Source organism: Camelina sativa, chromosome 6, assembly GCF_000633955.1.
Source record: "Camelina sativa cultivar DH55 chromosome 6, Cs, whole genome shotgun sequence".
Lineage (NCBI taxonomy): Eukaryota > Viridiplantae > Streptophyta > Magnoliopsida > Brassicales > Brassicaceae > Camelina > Camelina sativa.
Window position 1 is genome coordinate 12,172,153 of NC_025690.1, and position 20,673 is coordinate 12,192,825.

At 33.5% G+C, this 20,673-nt stretch overlaps 1 long non-coding RNA gene and 1 pseudogene across 1 annotated transcript; both read left to right on the forward strand.

Moving 5' to 3' along the window:
- On the forward strand, positions 6,610-8,480 carry LOC104698951 (annotated as a pseudogene).
- On the forward strand, positions 15,316-16,995 carry LOC104791029. The gene is made up of 3 exons (XR_768857.2): positions 15,316-15,455; positions 15,821-15,975; positions 16,551-16,995. It is a non-coding gene; the product is annotated as an uncharacterized LOC104791029 (long non-coding RNA).

A 20,673-nucleotide genomic window follows, 5' to 3' on the forward strand; every position in this document is an offset into this window, starting at 1 on the left:
AAAAAAAAAGACAAGAAAGAGATAATTAAAAAACACACTTGATTTGGTGATTTTCAAGATGAAGATCGCTTTGAAGCAGCGAAGGATCGGACCGAGACGCTTGATTCCCCTTTTGGTTCTCGTACGCACACGTGGATGAAGATACAAACATAAGATGATGATCAAGAACGGATCTAAATGAAAAAGTAGAGAGAGATAAGGTGAACCCTAATCTTAAAATCTTGATGATGATAAGAATCAACTACTTCATCTTCTTTTTCTTGGGATTCTTGATCTTTGGTTTGTGTGTTGATGTCTTCGTCTTGGGTATTGGGACTTGGGAGGTGAAGAGAAAGAAGAAGGAGAAGAAGACGACGAAGATGAACATGAATTACCATCATCACTATCATCATGATAAAGTGTAGGTAGAGAGAGAGAGAGAGAGAGAGAGAGAAGTGAGGTTGTAATGATGATGAGGGATGAAGAGAAGTCACAGGTAGGGGAGGAAAATTATCATTACTACTTTGAACAAAATGTTTTCTAGCTTCTCTTTTTTATTCCTTTTTTTTTTGGTGGGCTTCGAAATATCGTAACCCTATCTTATGCCCTTGAGCCTTTCTCTCTCTAGATTTATGAGGAGAGGGATAGAGAGACAGAAATGCCTTTGCGACATAGGGGTACAACTTTTTTCAATTGCCTATTTAATGTTCCATGAGGGAAAAGTAAAAGTATTAATATCTAATTTATTTTATTTTTACATATTCTCTAACATTTACCTTTTCTTTTAGGGTCTATCCATAACTGTACATATGCTTTTATTTATCACATATTTGGATTAATTTCATGCAAAAGAAAAAAGATTCAGTTTGATGTCCAAAAAAAGAAATCATAGTTAAGAATTTAGACCAATAGCATATTTTCAATAAACAAGATTTATAATTTATCTATCATTTCAAAACTTCACCAACTTAATTTCGATTTTGCAACCAATTAAGTTTAAGTGTTTAACTAATAACTTATAACATTATTTGTTTTTTTAATAATAATTTTATACTTGTGTCGTCTAATTTATTTTGTTGTTGTTGTGGTTCTTGCATTCCTTAAATAAGCGAACTTGATCGAATTGAGCTTAATAATTTATGTAAACATATAATATATTCCATATGTGGAAATATAGGTTCAATTCTACTATATTCATAACTAACATGTTGGCTCTAAGAAATCTTCTTGACAGTGTACGTATATATATGTCTTCAGGAGCAAATTTCTTTGACCTGCCACTGTCTGCGCGTAGTATGTCTTAAGTAACAAAATAGTCCCTGGCTTTAGACACCTTCATGGATTAGTGTATAATTTAGTCTAAGATCTATGATGCATGGATATAGAAGAAAAAAAATATAATCAAGATATCTAACCAACAAAATCGTGTTACGTACCACAAATATAAATCTTAAAAAGAATTTAAATATTTTTTTCTTGATGTTATGGAATCTTGGAAACTTTCTACTCGAAAGTGTGGAGTAACACAAATCCTTCAGTCTCCAATATTTACGAGCCAGAGCTTGTGCTAAATGTTTGGTTTCAAAATGAAGCAGATAGTTTGGTCTTTTTACAAAATTTACACTCAACGCAACGTATTTTGTTTTTTTTTTCTTTTCCAAATCGATGTTTCCTTTTTATTTTTTTCAATGTACGTACAATTGATGTTTGCTCATATTAGTCCAAGGGATCACCAATGTGTGTTATTTACTTATTTGTAAGTTACATATAAATTCAAAAGTAACGAAAGAAAAAGTTAAAGGATGGATCGAACTTTTTGATCGATCGGGCTTACTCTAAAAGCACATGGATATTCTTTCCATATGCAAAAACATTATGTCGAATGTCCATTAACCAACTTTTTCAGTTCAATCTCACTGCTTTATTTTTCCTACTTTTAATTGATTAATATCGATAATATTCTATGTTAAAGGTTTCTTTCCACCAAACTTGACATGTCGTCGTAGAATTTCTAAGTTGTAATTACAACAAATACGCTAAATTGCCACTGCGTCAAATCGTATTAAGATCTATAGCTAAATTTATTGTTTTGTTCGAGTTTTACAATTTACAGTAAGAGTAGACTGTAGACTGATGTAGTCCTCAGTCTAGTGCACGCCAGTTTCAATTGGCTATTATTCTCTAGGTGGTTATAATTTTTACTGTATATTTTTTACTAAAATTTGTAAGCTACTAACATAATCTTTGTTAGTTTTACTTTTGTATCAGTATTCATCTCAAACAACAATTACTATGTTACAATAAAATGTACATTTAAACTCTGAACAAGTTATTTTAATGGGCTCAAACTCAGTAGCTCACTCAAACTAGTTAATAGTTGATGAGTCATGTTAACAGTCAATTAGTTTAAATGTTTCAGTTTATTCGCTACTAGAATGATTTGGTCCAACTAGAAATGTACTCTTAGCCATGTCAACATCAATTAGGTGTGCAAACCAGATTTAGCAACCTGTACACTCTAATCGAAAAACTAAAACTATATCATTCCGGGTATAAAAAAAAGGGATGAATATTTTTTTTTACTCAATACCATATTTCACTATTTTATTGATCCTACCCAAACTCTCACGATATATATTTTTATTATTTAAGTTTATTAAATTTCGGAAGGAATATGTTTTTGTCTTTCTAGTTCTAGTCAACTAAACTTACTGACTGAAAGAAAAGGCTATTTGTGACTGTATTTGGGGAATAAATAGATTACTATATTTGCTACTTAAAAAAACATAAGCTTTATTGGGTTTAGTTAAAGAGGGGAATTTTGGCAGTCCATGCCTTGTATATGCCATAAGTTATCCTTTTTTAAAATATCAAATTTTAAAGTGATGAGAGTCAGAGAGACAATAAAAAAAAGGTAATGACAGAGGAATCAAAATCATGAAATCAGGAAAGGCAGTGCCTTGAAACCAGAGAGAGAGAGAGAATGAGGTATTTTCCTGTAAAAGTAACCTCAAATGCAGTTATCTTTCTGCCAATGATTTTGAACATATATATATATATATATATATATATACCAACCAAGAAAAACAATTGAGAAGGATAAAAGGAAAGAAATGAGGTTTCTTGAAGTTGGGAATTTCCCTTCAAAAGTGCTAAAATGTCAGCCTTCTTAGTAATACAGTATTAAACAATGTTTAAGATTATTTATGTTTGAATATTTAATTATGAGCATGATAAAACTTTATTTAGGTCTTATTGGTAACCATTTGAGAATAAAAAAGGTTAAAAACAAATCAACTAAGTACTCTAAATTCACTATATTTAAAATATTTTTTTTTGCACATATGACATACTCTGTCCATTCAATTGTTTACCAATCAGAATTTTATTATAATAAACATTTTCTTGATTGGTGTGTGACACTTAAAAAAAAAAAATTTATGATACAGTTTATCTATTCTATAGATACTTATATTCTAAACTGACTTATTAAATATCTGCCTATTAAATTTTGGGACACATTCACACAATTTTTGAAGTGATAATGGATTTATCATAGTTATAATGTATATGTGACAAACAATATCAAAAATACAATATATCCTATAGTTTTATTGTTTATCATGGGTTACTAAATAGAGAAAAACTTGAGAAAATATCTTTATTTGGGATGGACAAGTGTGTCAACAAAGCGGATCTGGTCTACTAAAGATATTGAAGGACATAAATATGGTGGACAAAAACCTGTTCGGGCGTTTAATCTGGTCTACTGGAGGCACAATAAGATCAGTATATTTATGATGGACCAGATCTGATAGACTAAATATTCTTCCTTGAAGGCTGAGTATGATATTTTTTAATAAGACTAATACATGCGTCAGCATTACTGCAGGGTGGAAAAAATAGTTTCATATTGAAGGACAAGTATCGTCTACCAATCATATATTGTCCACTAAGAGAGCGAAAGACATAATTGGGATGGACAAGTGTGTCAACAAAGCTGATCTGGTCTACTAAAGAGACCGAATGACATAAATGTGATGGACAAAAACCTGTTCGAGCATTTAGTATGGTCCACTGGAGGCACAATAAGATCGGTACATGCATCAGTAGACATGCAAGTAAACAACTTGAGTCCAACCAAGTGGATATGGTCCACTTAAGAGATTGAAGGACAAATTTTGGATGGACTAATCTTGCATGCATTGGATCTGGTCCACCCGAGATTCATCATGTCTTTGTCTAGTTCCATAAAATTTGTCTTCGTTTTAAAACGCACGTCACTTGGTATTCTCCTGCCTGGGCTTTTCTCAGTTTTTTGGACAGGGGTAATTTGGTCTTCTCACTCTCTCTCCCAGTTAAAAACTGACATTTTAGAAAAGGAAAAAAAAATGGCATTCTTAATAACTTTTTGTGGAAAAATGGCATTCTTAGCCGAATTCTCTTTTTAAAATATCTATATATTTTAGTTTCGTTATTTACCATAAATTCGATATCAATTTACTCTCTATACTATATAACATCATTAGGTTAATTGACTATATAAGTCGAGTTTTATTATAAAAAATAGAGAGACGAACATCGACCTCAATAATTTGTTTTAGCTTTCTGTCAACCAAAACCCTCCAAAGTCAAAATTATTAATGTATTGTATAGTGTACTACTGTACTAGTATTAATTTGAAATTCAAAAATATAGTATAACTAGAAAAAATTTCATGGGATGAGGAAAAATCAAAATATCATATTGAGAAAAAATAAAATATCATATTTTAAAAAATCTTGAAATTATCTAGAAAAATGATTTGATCCTCTGGCACAAAATTGTAAACCAAATATTATATTTTTTGTCAGCAAATAAATATTATAATATTATATTAATTTTTTTTATCTTGAAATTATTTTAAAATAACACTATCTTAACTATAATTTTTCAAAACTATTATATGAATGTTTTATTCTTTAATTATCGGCAAATTATTATTTGAGGAATTATAATGTTATGGTAAGTATATAAAATATTGATCAATGAAATATATATATATATATATATATAATAACTAAAAGTATATTGCTAAAATGTTAAGATATTTTTTTAGGATATTTTTTATGTATATAATCTTGAGAGGAATGAGTGCCACTTGTGAGCTTTTTAAAGTATGAGTTTGTGGAAACCTTAGTTTATTATACAAAAATAAAAAAATACACTAAGATAATGTTTGTTGAATACAAAAAAATTATAGAATTTACAAACTAAGATAATGTTAGTTGAATACAAAAAATTATAGAATTTACAAACTTATGTGAGATTTGAGATATGAGGGTTATTGAGATGTGTGTCTTTCTTTTTATAGGAAAATTTGGAGTTAGGAACCTATCATAAATTGATTATTTCATTGGGTAGTTAATGCACTAATTCTTATATTAATTTATATCTATAAGAAGTTACATAAGCTATATGAGAGTGACAAAATGCAATAAATACATATTAATATATTTTAATATTTATTATGCTTTCTAATTGTTATTAGTCATTCATTACAATACCAATAATATTATGTTTGTACCTTAATGATGGATATGATTATTAATATGAGAGTTACAAAAGATGTGATATAGTATTAAATTTACTAAAATATGTAAGAAGTTTCACCAAAAATACATTTATTAGTTGTTTGGAGTATTAATTATTTTTGGTTAATATAACTATAAATATATGATAGGAAGTTCAACCTAATCAAATTAATATAAGAGTTACAAAATATGTGATAAAATATGAAGTTTAATAAAATATGTGAGAAGGTTCATAAATAAATACATTGTTTTCAAATATAAATAGTTACTATGACTAATAATATATGATAGGAATTTCAAGCAAAACAAATTATAATTATATAGATATATATTCATTTCTTTCTTTAAAAGACATATACTTTAGTTATTTCTCTCTAAATATTTATAATCAAATATATATATATATATACATATATATTTAAATATACTTTAGTTTATTTTAGTTAGAGTCAAATTGAAAAAAATGTAATAATTATATCGTGTTAATTATTTCTATTTAAGTTAAGAAATAAAAGAGAAAATCATTATTTTGGACAGTATGTTACACTAATTACAGAATAAATTGAACATCTTATAATGTATAATATCAAATTATATTTTTTCTTAAATATAAATATAAATAATGTAATGTATTCATATAAAGTCAATTGAAAGATATAATACAAATATTAAAGAGAAAATAAAACACATGTCACAAGAAGAGAATACCAAATGGCAACTTTTTAAAGCTTGTCAAAATAAAACTTTACTTTATTATATAAGATTCATAGATAAATATTAAGGCTACACATTAATATAATTAAAATACACAAAAGATAATTATAAAATCAATTTGATATTGACTATATATATATTTTAAAGTTACTCGGTCAACATATTGATTAGATTTTCTTTCTGTTTTCGTGATGGTAGGTTACCATTCATAGTGTAAAAATAAATCTATTTTCTCTTTCTGGTCAAAGTAATAATTCCAGTCAAATATCTGTATTTATATTTCTTTTATTATAAATAGCTTTATTTTTTATGGACAAGCCATTTTCATTATTGAAGAAACAAAATGTCTTCACTAATTATTGTAGTTTTGGTTTTGAATCTCTTACATATTTTGTTCTCAACAGTCTCAGTTCGTTCTGATCAAAGTGTGTTGCCTATCAGATCCTTCAAGGTTAGCGTTGATATTTTTAGAACTTGAGACACATGTCTCTTTTATTATGTTAATCTATTTAACTACTTCACTATCATATTCTTCTTCATTTTTTTTAATTATGTATTGAGTTCCAAAACACCTCATGTCTTCTTTTTTTTTCGTAGATAGGGGAAAATGCTACATACGATTGCGTTGATATTAATAACCAACCAGGACTTGGTCATCGTTTGCTCCAAAACCACACAATCCAGGTACATTGACATTTCAAATATCCGTCTCCTACATGATTTTGAAATTACTTTTATAAAATGCGATTTTTGAATCTGACGTATAAGTTATTCTTTGAAAAGATGAAACCATCAGTTTCAAGACATGAATTAAGGAATCACATTGATAACAAAAAGTCATATTCAAGTGAAATAGGGTGTCCAGATGGAACCGTTCCTATATTGAGAATCTCAAATGAATACAAAACCAAGGCACAACTTTTTGCCGAGAAGTATTTCCATCCGCTAACTGTCGATAATCCTGGAACACATGTAAACATTTCATTCTCTCCATATACATTAAATCTAATTATGTTTTATATATATCTTAATTATTAGTCTATATACATGTCGATATGACTGGTTCTTAGTAGATTGTTGGAGTAAGGTTAAGTATTGGTCCATATCGTGGTGTATAAGCTTCGTATAATGGATATACGCTATCCATCGAAAAAGATCAGACTTCATATAGTGTAATATCTATAGGTAGTTGGTTGAATAACCAAGTCAATTGTATCCAAGCGGGTTATATTGTAAGTTCTACATTTTAGTGGTTTTCTTTGTAAAATTTGTATATAAATATTTCTTAGTAGGTTCACAAAAAAAAATATTTGTTAGTATTAAAGTATTCAAATTCGTTTTGATAGATAAAGCCAAGTTTCTTTGGCACCGGACAACTTTGGACATATGGATATTTTAAGGTGTGACATTTTAAAGTTTAGTTTTACGTTAAATTATTTATACTTAATCCTTAAATCAAATAATATGTGTATATTAAACACAATATCAATAGGGTAAAGATGGAAAAGGATGTTACAATACAGCATGTGATGGGTTTATTCAGGTATCAAGGAAAGTTCCCATAGTCCAACCCATAAACATAAACCCAGGAGAATCTGTTTGGTCGTGTTGGTCTATCCATCAGGTATTTCTACGGGTTATTTATTTATTTTCATGAAATTTTTCTGAATTTAAAATTAATTATTTATGAATCATATTAGTGATCGACATATATTTAATTATATAATAAAAGTTTTTTAAAATTAATTTAGTAGCACATATTCTTTTCGTTTTTTCAAATGTGTTTGTTTTATCTTTTGATGTATGGAAAAGGATAAAGCAACAGGAAATTGGTGGCTTTCACTACTGATAGAAAATGCACCCAACGTAGATATTAGATACTGGCCAAAAGAACTATTTAACATTTTGAACAATGGTGGTAATAAAGTTGGAGTTGCAGGTGTAGTTCAAGCTTCCCATACTGGCTCAAGTCCTCCGATGGGTAATGGTAATTTTCCAGTTGGAAGCCATAAAAATTCAGCAATGTTTACAAATATTGAAGTTCTGGATTCCAACTATAGCAGTCATAAATTGAATTCTTTTCCTACGAAGATTTTGTTTGATAGTCCAAAATGCTATGGTATAAGAATTGGTAAGGTGAAATTATTTCATAGTAAACGACTCGGTTTCTTTTTCAATTATGGTGGTTCGGGAGGAAAATTTTGTGGAGTTTGATATTTTAGATTGTAATCTTTAAACTAATAATGGGAAATTACCTATAATAATACATAAAAGTTGCCTAATTACTTTAGTAATACGTTTGAAAGCATTCTTACTAAAACAATACATAAAAGTCTGAACATTACTTGTAAGTCAGTTCTTCTCTGTTTATTTACAGTATGTGTCATTGGCATTTATAATTAAAAAGTTAGTTGATATGATAACCCAAACTTTAATTACTAACTTAAGTTCGAGAGAATCCCATAATCCATGAATCTTTTTGGTTTTGAAGTTCCGTATTCGAAAATTGGGTTATTAGCATAAAGGTTTCAAATTTGTCATAGTTATTGTTATCTGTTTCGAAGAGGTTATCTGTGGGAAGGTTTGGGGAAAAATTTTAATTACAGGAGGACGACGGCGGGATTACGGCAGAGTTGATGGCGAGGTGGACGTAAGTTGAGCAGGAGGTAATATTATCGTACTTATCTGCGTATGGTTAATCAATATATGGTTATCGTGGTGAGAATATTGAGCTTAGGAGTTGTGGGAAGTGAAATTTAATATGACGATATTATGAACAATATTTAGTAAGATGTTGAGTATAAATAATTGTAAGTTCTTTATGTTGCGGGCTGTGTTTGATAGATTATGTATTGCATAAATTGACTTAAAAGTAGTTGTCGACGATTAATTTAGTCAAATGAAGTTGTTAACATATGCATAGGTTAGTTAGTAGTCGTATATATTGTTAGTTGATGTTCAATTGTTGATATACTTATTATCAGCTGTACATGTTTGTGATGATGATTTTTACACAAACTAATGCTTCTATTGTAGATATGAAGTCAATCAATGATACGAAGAGGTATCCAAGAAGGATGTTTTTGGATGGGAAATATTCAATGCAGAAAAAAGCTTGCACCACAATTGTAGTTTGTCAAATATTGGAGAGTTGAAAGATTTCGTCGGTGATGTGGTGTACAACCAAATATGAGAAAAATTGCAATTGGGAGTGTCACTAAAGCTAGTGAAAACCAATTACTTATGGTGTAACAAGACTATCCACTATCTATTAGCTAATCAATTGACAATAGATTTGCCATCCGAGTTATGGTTTTTGGTTGAAAGAAAGCCGTTGAGGTTTTCTTTATATGAATATAAAGAAATAAGTGGGCTGAACTGTGAGAAATAGATGAAGATGAGTGTGGAGAGGATCATACTGAATTATGGGCGGCTTTACATGTTGATGCAGGATGTGGACCATAAGACTGAATTATATGTATAACGGAGAGGTATTCCTACAATTTGATTTACAATTCGGATTAGAAGATTTATTAATAGAATTATATGTATGTTATTGTATTTGAAATGTAGCTTGAGGTGAAGCATCTAGTAGCAAAACCTTTGCATGTCATATATCCATAATGGCCAAAAGAGAATTCAGTGTACATAGTAGGGGAAGGAGGTAAAAATAAACTGGATAATCTGTTATTTGATGTGATTAATGGGGTAGTGGATGAAAGAGAATGAGACTATATCAAAAGGAAGGTTGAAGTTAAGAAGAAGAGAGAGAGGAGGCAATATGTTGAAGGGGATAGTGACGATGATTTTGTTGAGGTTGCGCCAATGAATATCAAAATTGTCCCCAAAAATGTGAGAGACAAGAAATAATGTATTGGCGAGAAGATGTCATAGATAAGATGTCAAGTGTGGAGGATAGAGACTGAAGTGGAAGATTTATGGTCGAAAATTGAAAATATGGAGTTAACATTTGCTAGATCACTAGGTCTCGTTGTCAGGAAACTTGAAGGGATGGAGAATAAGATAGGTAACATTGAGAATGATGTTCAACTTTTTAAGAAAATTTTAAACAAGTCAATGGATGAAGGAGTGTCTACAATTGGATATGACAAACCTAAGGAAGAGGAGGTATGGACTCTTAACCGTAATTTTCAAATTATATATATACCTATATATATATATATTTATATATAGTTTTCATTAAATGACTATGATATGATTCTATAGTTTTCATTAAATGACTATGATACGATGGTTTTTGATACATAATTTTGGTAATCGTTAGGGGGAGAAAAGCTAATATGAAGTTTTTGTATTTATTCGAAGAATAATTGTTATTTTTTACAATTGTCAAGTTGTATACTTTGAATTTTTTTTATTTGTATACTTTTTCATTGGATTTTTCACAGACATATTTGATAGTGTTTAGTTTCTCTTTATTTTATGTCCTTTTATAAATTTTGTTGAGTGGTGTATATAACATTAAAAACATGTCTGTGTTCAAGTCAAGGATATTACAGATGAAGGATTCGGTTGCGGATGGTTACCCAATTGCATGTTGTGTTAGGAATCCTAAAGCGTCAAAGAAAAGGATCATGGGCTCAACAACTATTAAAATCGAACCATATGACCAACTTAATGAAGCAGAGAGTGTTGATCGAATTACCCCGCTTAAGCCATTATAGAGGGTAAACAGTGTAAAGAGTGGAAAAAGAGTACAGAGCGGCCAGACAGAGAAATGTGTTAATAGAGTAAAGTTTAATGACAGAGGACACAAAGTTAATGCAAAACCCATTACTGTAAATATTATTCATCCAGTAAGTGGAGTTAACCCAAGTACTGGTAACCCTATATCAACGCCTCGGGGCGGGAACGAAAGTGTCGAGGAAATGGAGGGGTATGATTACTCAAACTTTCTAAACCCCTTAGAAAACCCGACAATTGCTGGTGAAGGTTTTACTGATTTACCCAAAGGGTACATTACCCCAATATTTTCAAAAAAAAAAAGAAAATGAGATACATAGTAAATTGGGCAATCCGTTAGAAAACCTTTTTCCTTCCTCAGGAGAGGATGATTTTCTGTCTAGAAAATGTATGGATACTAACATAGGTGGAAGTCATAATGAAGAATCTATACGATTTGCATTACCAAGACGAGCTGTCCCTGAGATAGTCCTCTCACCCGAAGTATACAATCCTTTTATTGAGTCATGTGCTGCAAAAGTGGAAAAGTTGAAGGCGTTCCTAACCGAAGATTTCTAAGTGTTGTTTGGGAATTCAAACGTGGCAAATGTTTATTTTTGTTTATCGAATAGGATGTATAACTGATTGTTAAACAGTGGAATTCATGTCTTAAGTTCCGAGCACTGGAAATGCAAATTTCTATTTGCGTCTCATGACCCCTAAACAATTATGGCCATATGGTGATAAAGTGTACGACTGGTTATGTGATGCAGTAAGCTTGAACGTTTTGTCCGCTAAATTATCTTATCTAAATATAGTGGACTATTCACTGCAACATTAATTTTGTGTTGCAGCACATGTCCGCATGTATGCATACGTTCCGCTGAAGGGGCATAAAAAAGTCATCCCCTTCTGTAACCGATTAGATTGCTTTCCTTGAACCGTGGTTTGTTAATCTGTAGGCAAAAGAATACCATTTTTTATTCCAATAAGAAATGGCAGTTTGGAGAAGTTATTTTGAGGTGTACTTGGGGAGATTAACGATAAATGGTATGACACACAGGAAATGGGTTGACGATTTAGACATCCTTTACTTCGCACACAACATCGATAACAAGCATTGGGTTGCCCTCGAAACATACTTATTGAAGCGCAAGATTAAAGTTTAGGATAGCATCAACGGCAGTAGTACTGACGAGGTTCTCAACAAACATTGTAAGCCGTTCACTAGAATGATTCCTCACTTGATGCAGGCAGTTTCGCAACAGTACAAGAAAGAGAAAAATGGGGCATCATCATTCACTATTTAGAGGGTGAAAACAACATTGAGTGTTTAGCCCTGGGACTAAAATTTGAAGGCCTCTCTGACGTGGCTATGCCTGTCATTAGGAAGAAACCTGCGGCAAAAGTGTTTGATGAGGTTCCAGACATAGACTACTTTATGAAAATGTTAGATAACTCCTTGATATGCTGTGATTTTAGCGAGGTTGAGTTCATCTCGGCATCAAAAAGTTTAAGAAGTTAGGTTACATATGTATTAGTATAGCCGAACGATTATGAAGTTTAGATTCCTAGATTGCTTGGACGCGGATGAAAATTGAAGAAGGGGGTTAGGTCATAATTTTGGTTAGGCATAACAAATGTGGATATCGTTCTTACATTATTCGACATCCGCACTTGTAATGTTTCTATTTGGCCACTCATATAGCTCCTTGCGGTTGGTACACTCTTTAGGTATAATGTTTTGTTTATTGCAGGGTTCAGATTAGGACCAATTCTTTAGTTGGTTATACACATGTGTTATTGGTATTGTTATCTTTGTTGGGTTGTACCCTTGAACGCGACTGTATAATTTTTTTAGCATCCACCTTTTGTAAGTTGTTTATTTTGAGTTCACTATGAAAAAATTGCGTTCTTTGTCAAACTTACACATTTACATTTCTGGTTGGTCAACATGTTGGGTGTTTAACCTTTGTAAGGATTAAGTTTCGAGACACTAAAATAATACCCTAGTGAATGATCTAGAAAAGGTATTCAAGTTATTCATTTGTAAATAAAGTAATGGGATATAGATCTCACATCAACACCAAACAACATTTCAGCGCATTATTATCTTCGTGTATTGAGATTCACATATAAAACTTCTGGGTGTCAGGGGATGAATTCGTCATTATAGTTAAGTAACACCAGTGGAGTGGGAATTCACATATATGGATTCAGAATGATAAAGTGGGGTGGGAATTCAAAGTCGACGTCGTTCGTGGTGGTAGGTCATTATAGTTAAGTAACACCAGTGGAGTTGAGGATCTCCGGTCCACTGTGGATGAAGCGTATGGTTTTTCAAAAACTTTGGTTTGCTTCTCCATAACTTATTGGGTTGCTAAACAGTTTCCTTCACAAATTGACGACTCCTATTTTCCATTGTCTATCATGACCGAAGCACAATGCTTTCCGTCTAATTCATAAGACAAACAAGGCCATAAATGTATATGTTATTTATTTGGGGGGAAATAGTAGTCTTGTTGATACAATCACTACAAGAAAACAAGCGATTTGCGAGGGAAGATTTCCTAGCAACTCCCTCGCAAATTGTAACACCTGCGAACCAAAAACTAGATTTTTGGTAGGGGTGTCGATCGACACTGCTTGTGGTGTCGGTTGACACCGGTTGCGGACGGTTTGATTGGTTCGATTTTAATCATCCGGTTTGCGTGGTTAATTTAGAGAAAGCCCTATACACGAGTTTAGGTCGTGGAACTCGACTTCCCAAGTCCTTGAGCTGCTTTTTCACATCTCAGAAGGAAGAGAGAAGAGAACACAAGTCTTTGTGAGAGTTCTTGAGGTTTTGTTGGGTTCGTTGTCTCTGTGGGGTGAGTTTCTTCCTGGAGAGTGTGGATCCAAGGCTGGGAACGTGGTAGGAAGCTTGTGGTGGTGTGTTTTCATCGTTTGTTGGTGAGATCTCATTGTTTTGGTAAAGGTGAGTGCATGACCATGGCTTATCTAAGCTAAGATCTCTGTTTCTGTGATTTTGTGTGTTGTGTGGTTGTTTCTGTTGGTTGTTTGTGAGTTTTGGCAAATATTGTGTTTGTTTATGTGGAAAATTATGTTTGTTTAGGTTGAAAATTGTCTTTGTTTTGATTATGTAAACATATACGTTTTCATTTTTTTTACAGGCACATATTGAACATGCAAGGCGTTGAAATGTTCAAGAAATTGATGTCTTTCAATTTCAAGTCACAGGTGATACCTCTATGCATGTTCTCAATTTGAGATAAATGATGTGTTCATGTAGGCGTTTTGATCTGGAGAGGATTCCATGCGTACATGCTATCACAGCCCAGAGAAGGCTAACAAATCCCGTATACACCATTTTCATGCATACTATTGTAAAAGACAACATGTGTAGTGGTTATCAGAAGTCGATAATGTTGATAGATGTGTCATGCATCGTTCCTACTCCGATTACATCGTACAAATGTAAACAGCCTTTTGTTAGGAATCCTCTAGGAAGGCCAAAGATGTTGAGAATGAAGTCTTCTTTGGATGTCACGTTGGAGACAAAATGACCCTGTAAATTGCATGCTTATTCTCAATGTCAACAAGTTGGTTACAACCGTACAACGTGTCCAACTAATATGTAGGGGAGTAGTTTTAGTTTCAATGCGGAAAAGTGTCAGAGTCTTCCTTATCGGTAATATAAGTTTCACTTTTGGTCAGCAGCTAATGTACTCCTAATTTATCATTTACTTTAGACGATGCTCTTATCAGCACTTACTAAAGGATGTAAGTTATTTTGGTGTCAGCATACATTTTTCCTTCCTATGGACCACCATCTCTTTTTAATATGTTTTGGATGAAATAACGAAATTTTTAAGTATGTTTGATTCGCAATTTGTAAATATGTTAGTGTGTGAAAGAGCTAAGGTCTTACGGGGCACTTAAGCGAAAGCATAAACATACAACCATAAACGCTACAATCGAATCACAATTTCTCAGCATTATGATTTTAATACATAATAAACATAGAAAAATAAACTTTTGTCGCGTCTATTTTAACAATATTACAAAACGTTATCGTTTAAGAAAGACATTGTTCATTTATTAATAAACTTGTCAACAAATTCGTCATAGCAATTCATGGCATATTTTTCCGGAACTGGTTGACGTGTTCATATGTTAGAGCATCTTTATCGGGAGGTTCATAGGAGGTTCATAGGGAAGTTTTAAGAGTTTCGATCAAAAAAAATAAATCAGAAAGGAAAATAAAATCTTAGATCTCCCGTTATATAAGAGACTGAATATTGGTTTAAGGGGCGATACGTGTCAGGTTGTGGTTGGTCGAGTGTAAAATACAAAAGCAAAAAAAAAACTGAAACCGACGAGATTTTTTCTTTTTTCCTCTCTCTCTCTCTCTCTCTCTCTCTCGGTTGCGACCGAAGGACCTGGAATCAACTGAAACCATGGATTCGAAGGGAATGGTTTACCACAGTTCCCTACAGAACCGAGGTCAGTTCCCTACAGTTTCTCCCATTTTCATGTTTGCTAATCTTATGGTCTCGCAAAATTAGGGTTTTATGTAAGAATCGCTAATGAAGTTTCTCAATAATCAGAAATTTCGAATGTCACATCTCCATTGTTAGGGTTCTTTGATTGGGAGGTTTGGTTTCAAATCTCCATTGTTTAAGATTGCAAAAGTTTGAAAATTGTAATCTCAATTTTGGTTGTTGTTCGGGTGGATTGATATGCTGATTCGACTGTGACTTCGTTTATATTGCTAGTTACTCAAAAATGATTTGTATTGCTTTTAAGTGTTTTTTTGAGAAAGACTTATCATCTTAATAGATTTGGCTCTTTTCTGTCATGGTGTGTAGTTCTGAAAGCTGATTTGATGGCTGAACTTGACAAAGAGGTTAAATCTTTGGTAGAAGATAGTTGGATGTTTGAAGGTCCTCGTTCTCGAATCCATCTTATCTCCAGAAGAGATTTGTTTCTTTCTTCTTCTTCAATCCGTTTTTCGTGTATGACAGTAAGTTGTTCACATCGATCTTGAATTTATTGAATGTTGTTAGCTGAAAGGGGTCTTGAATACTTAAGTAGAAAGCCTTTGTTTTTTCTTTGAATCAAGTGTTAATAGCAGTGATCATCCCATTGATTCAAAATTTCATATATTGGCCAGTCTCTAGATCAGAAAAAAAATCGATATGATGACACAGTATTGATGGACCCTGCGAGTTTCTTTCTCAATAATCAGAAGCTTGGTTTAGTTTTGGGGTTTGATTTCTGAAGATTTCTAAAGGAGCTATTGGATTGAGTACTAGTGTGGTTTAGGGATTTTATAGCTGCATTGCTGAGGAATTTGAAGTTTATAGTCTACATGGGGAATTTAACAGTTGTTGTTCTAATTGAGTGTTTAGTGGTTAATATGGTCATGTGTTTGTTCTTGTTCTTCTGATCTTGCATGAGTCATGTCTAGATTAGCTGCTTTCGGTATGGATTAGATGTGAATTGCTGCTGCTTTTTTTTTTGTTCTGAGCTGCCCGCATGAATCATGAGGAAATTCTCTTTTTTTATTCAATGGTGTGTGGCTTTTGAATCGTGCAGATATGCAAACCGAGATAGGCTAAGCCCTGAGCACGAGAGAATGATTGTTGAGATGCTGCTACCTTATCACCCTGAGTTTGCGTCAAGTTTTACGAAATTGGTGGTGAAGGTGGGATCAGAAAACAAATTGTGACAGGAAGACATCGACGGATTGGCTACAATGACCCGTTGATTTGTAGCTATGTGTATGTTTCAAGTCTAGTTTCGATTCCTGTCACTGTCAAGAAGAATAAGAGGTAGAGATATACGAGTGCTGTTTTGTTTTCTTAAAAGCTCTGTTTTTTTGGTCTTTGTGTTTTGTTGATCGTCTACCATATATCAACTATGATACTATATATGCATGCAGATGTTACTGAAATTGAACTCTGTTTTAGTTTTTATGCTATGATCTTGAGAGACTGAGAAATTGACCTCTGTTTTACTGAAATTGACCTCTGTTTTTGTTTTTGTTTTGTGTTTCAGATCCTTTTCTCCATTTATGAATTGCACTTCTATTGTAATATGTATTAATGTTTTTATTATGTTTTGTATGTTTGAAAATTAATTAAAATGCAATATTTTCTAATTTTAAAAAATCTTAAATGTTTACACATTTATACCACTTCTATTCTATTTAAAATTTTAAATTTAAAAAAACAATATTTTCAAAAATAAGAACCTATCATTGGAGAAGAAATTTTTTACTAAGAGATCATGGGTTCTTAAAATAAAAAAATTACACAATTAATTCATATAATACTCAAACAGTGTTTAACAACCCCCAATTAACACCTTTCCGTTTCCCTTTTTTGGGCTCAGTAGTCTCTTGTTCAATTAGAGTATCTGTTCTCTTGAACTTTTGAGAGTCAGCGTAGGGTAAACTTTCCCTCTGAGTAAGAGTCGTACCTGTTTAGTACTCTTTTTACATCCTTTTGCTCCAAAGATCCCGACAGTTCCTGTTTTATCTTTCCGAAAAATTAGGGTTCTTCATCCCAATTTTATTTTCAGTCTCAAATTCTTGAGTCTCCCTCAGATATGTCGAATCAACTAGATTCAGCTCTACAAGGGATGTCCCTGGAAGAAGAGGAAGATGTCCCGTTCATCATGCCAGATCTCCCAGAATTCTGCTCAAGCGAAAACACTGTCATAAGCTTAATGGGTAAGATCCTTAATCCTAACTGCCAATCCGTCTCAAATATGGTCAGGGATCTCCCAAGGAAATGGCAACTATATCACAGAGTTAGAGGGGTAGCTTTATCAAAGGAACATTTCCAATTCATATTCCAACATGAACACGACCTTGAAAGAATCCTAGAGAAAGGAGTACATACTTTCAATGAATGGGCAATTGTCATCGGACAGATGGGTGGAATCTCCTCCAGCAGATTTCCTCCAATATTTACTAGTTTGGGTCCAAATCCGGAACATCCGAGTGAATCACTACACCACGCAGGCTATCACAGCTCTGGGTGAAATCCTGGGTCAGGTACTCGAAGTTGCTTTCGACCCGTCCCAATCACAGATAAACGAGTTTGTGAGAGTCAAAATCAAATTTGATGCCTCTAAACCGCTCTGCAGATCCAAGGTTGTAACCTTTAAGAGTGAAGTTGTCACGATTTTTTTCGATTTTGAAAGAGTCCAGAAACGCTATTTCACCTGCCAAAGGCTTACTCATGAACAGGGCAAGTGTCCAGTTAAACAGAAAGAGCTCTCACAACAAAAAGAGACCCGACTTCTAAAGAAGCAAGAAGACGTAGCTGCTCACAACAGGTTAATTCCTATCTCTGATCCTCTCTTTGGAGTTCTAAGAGATGATCAAGTGGGAATTGATCCTATTACGGGTCGACCTAGAATGGCTGCTGAAGTTATTGATGAGATGCCTGCACGATTAGTCCTCAGATTGGAGAAGCCTCCTCTGCTTTCTCATGATGTTCTCAAGCAGAAAGGTTTTTTTTCAGCTTTCCACACGAACCAGTCCAGTCTGAGTTATGTGGCAACGAAAACCAGTCAATGAGTTGCGATGAGGGTCCGAGTTCTTCGCAACATGTCTTTGAAATGGGAGCAGCTTTAAGTTTAGTCATATGGTGGGGTAGATCAAGGGCTTTATGGTTCTTCTTTGCTTTCTCAAAGTTTACCAACGGATCATAATGCAGGCCTCTCTGTAGCCGATTGTTCCGGGTCTACTTTGAAAAAGTCTAAACAAAGAAGAAGACCATACAAAGCTCAAAGTTCAAAAGAGGTCGTACAAGGAACATGAGAAGACAAGAAGCTGATTGTTTACTCCACAAAACGAAAGGTTGCGGATGAGGCTAAATCATCATCAAAAGTCGCTAAGCGCAAAACCAACGAGGCAGCCCCAATTGAGGGGCAGTCCAAGTGGTAATGAGCATGATCAGCTGGAATTGTCAAGGATTGGGGCGACCTCATGATCTGACGATTCCTCGTCTCAAGGAAATGCGTAAAGAACACTTCCCTGAGGTCATGTTAGTGTGTGAAACTAAGAATAATAGTAATGTAGTAGTTGATATTCAAAGCTTGTTGGGTTATGCAAGAGTTTTTACCGTAAATCCAGTCGGCTTAAGTGGTGGTTTGGCACTATTCTCGAAGGAAGGAGAGTCATTAGATATTAAGTTCTATGATAAGAACATGATCGACCTTCAAGTCAGCTTCGACTCAGTGGAGTTTTTTGTTACCTTTGTATATGGCGATCATGTGGTCAGTGATAGAGCTATTGTGTGGGAAAGAATCACAAAAATAGGAATTCATCGTTCTGAAGCCTGGTGCATGATGAGAGATTTCAATGACATTCTACACAATGGTGAGAAGCTTGGTGGTCTATTAAGGGGAGAAGCTTCCTTCTTACCTTTTAAGGATATGATTGCAAATTGTCACATGGTGGAGCTAACAAGCTATGGGAATGGATTCACCTGGGGAGGCAAGAGAGGAACCTCTTGGATCCAAAGCAAACTCGATAGATGTTTTGGCAATAAGGAATGGTTTAAGAGGTTTCCTATATCGAATCAAACGTTTAGGAGAAAAGAGGATCTGATCACAGGCCGGTTCTAGTCAAGCTTACCTCCGTTAAAGAACCTTACAGAGGCAACTTCAGGTTTGACAAGAGATGCTTCAACAAGCCCAATGTCAAGCAAGCAATCTCAAGTGCCTGGAATGCACATAATCTTCGCAGAAATGGAGTAGTATCAGAAAGACTTATAAGTTGCAGAAAAGCTCTTAGTCAGTGGAAAAAAGAGAATAACACAAATGCTTTGACAGAAATCAATCAGCTTCAACTCAGTTTGGAGGAGGAAAAATCCTCTGGATTTCCTGACACCCTTAAGCTGAGTAGACTGAGGAAAAGTTTGTGTATTGCTTATAAAGAAGAAGAATCTTATTGGAAGCAAAAGTCCTAAGAAAAATGGTCAAAATCAGGTGACAAAAATACTAAGTATTTTCACTCATCTGTTAAAGCGAATAGGAGGAAGATCAGACTCGACGGATTGATAGATATCAATGGAAATGCTCAAAAAGCAGAAGCTTCAAAAGGCTCCGTGGCAATTGCTTACTTTCAAGATCTCTTCACATCAACAAATCCGGACTCCTTTGAAGAATTTTTCCATGATTTTCAACCAAGAGTCTCTGCTTCCATGAATGACCATCTATGCATGAAGGTTACGGTTGAGGATGTGAAAGAAGCTGCTTTCGCCATTAAGCCCTCAAGTGCTCCAGGGGCAGATGACTTTACTGGTTTCTTCTTCCAAAAATATTGGCCTATCATTGGGGCTCAGGTTACTTCTGAGATTCAAGCCTTCTTCTCTACAGGTATCTTCCCTGAGAAATAGAATTATACTCAGATCTGTCTATTGCCAAAGAAGGAGAACCCAGAGCACATGTCAGATCTTCGTCCTATCAGCTTATGTTCAGTCCTATACAAGATTATCTCTAACATCATCATAAAGCGCCTCAAACCCCTCCTGAATGAGATAGTATCTCCAAATCAGACAGCTTTCGTTCAAGATAGGCTTATCTCCGATAATATCCTTATTGCTCATGAGTTAGTTCATAGTCTGAGAACTGATAAAACCATTTCAAAGGAGTTTATGGCCATTAAATCAGATATGTCAAAAGCTTTCGATAGGGTTGAGTG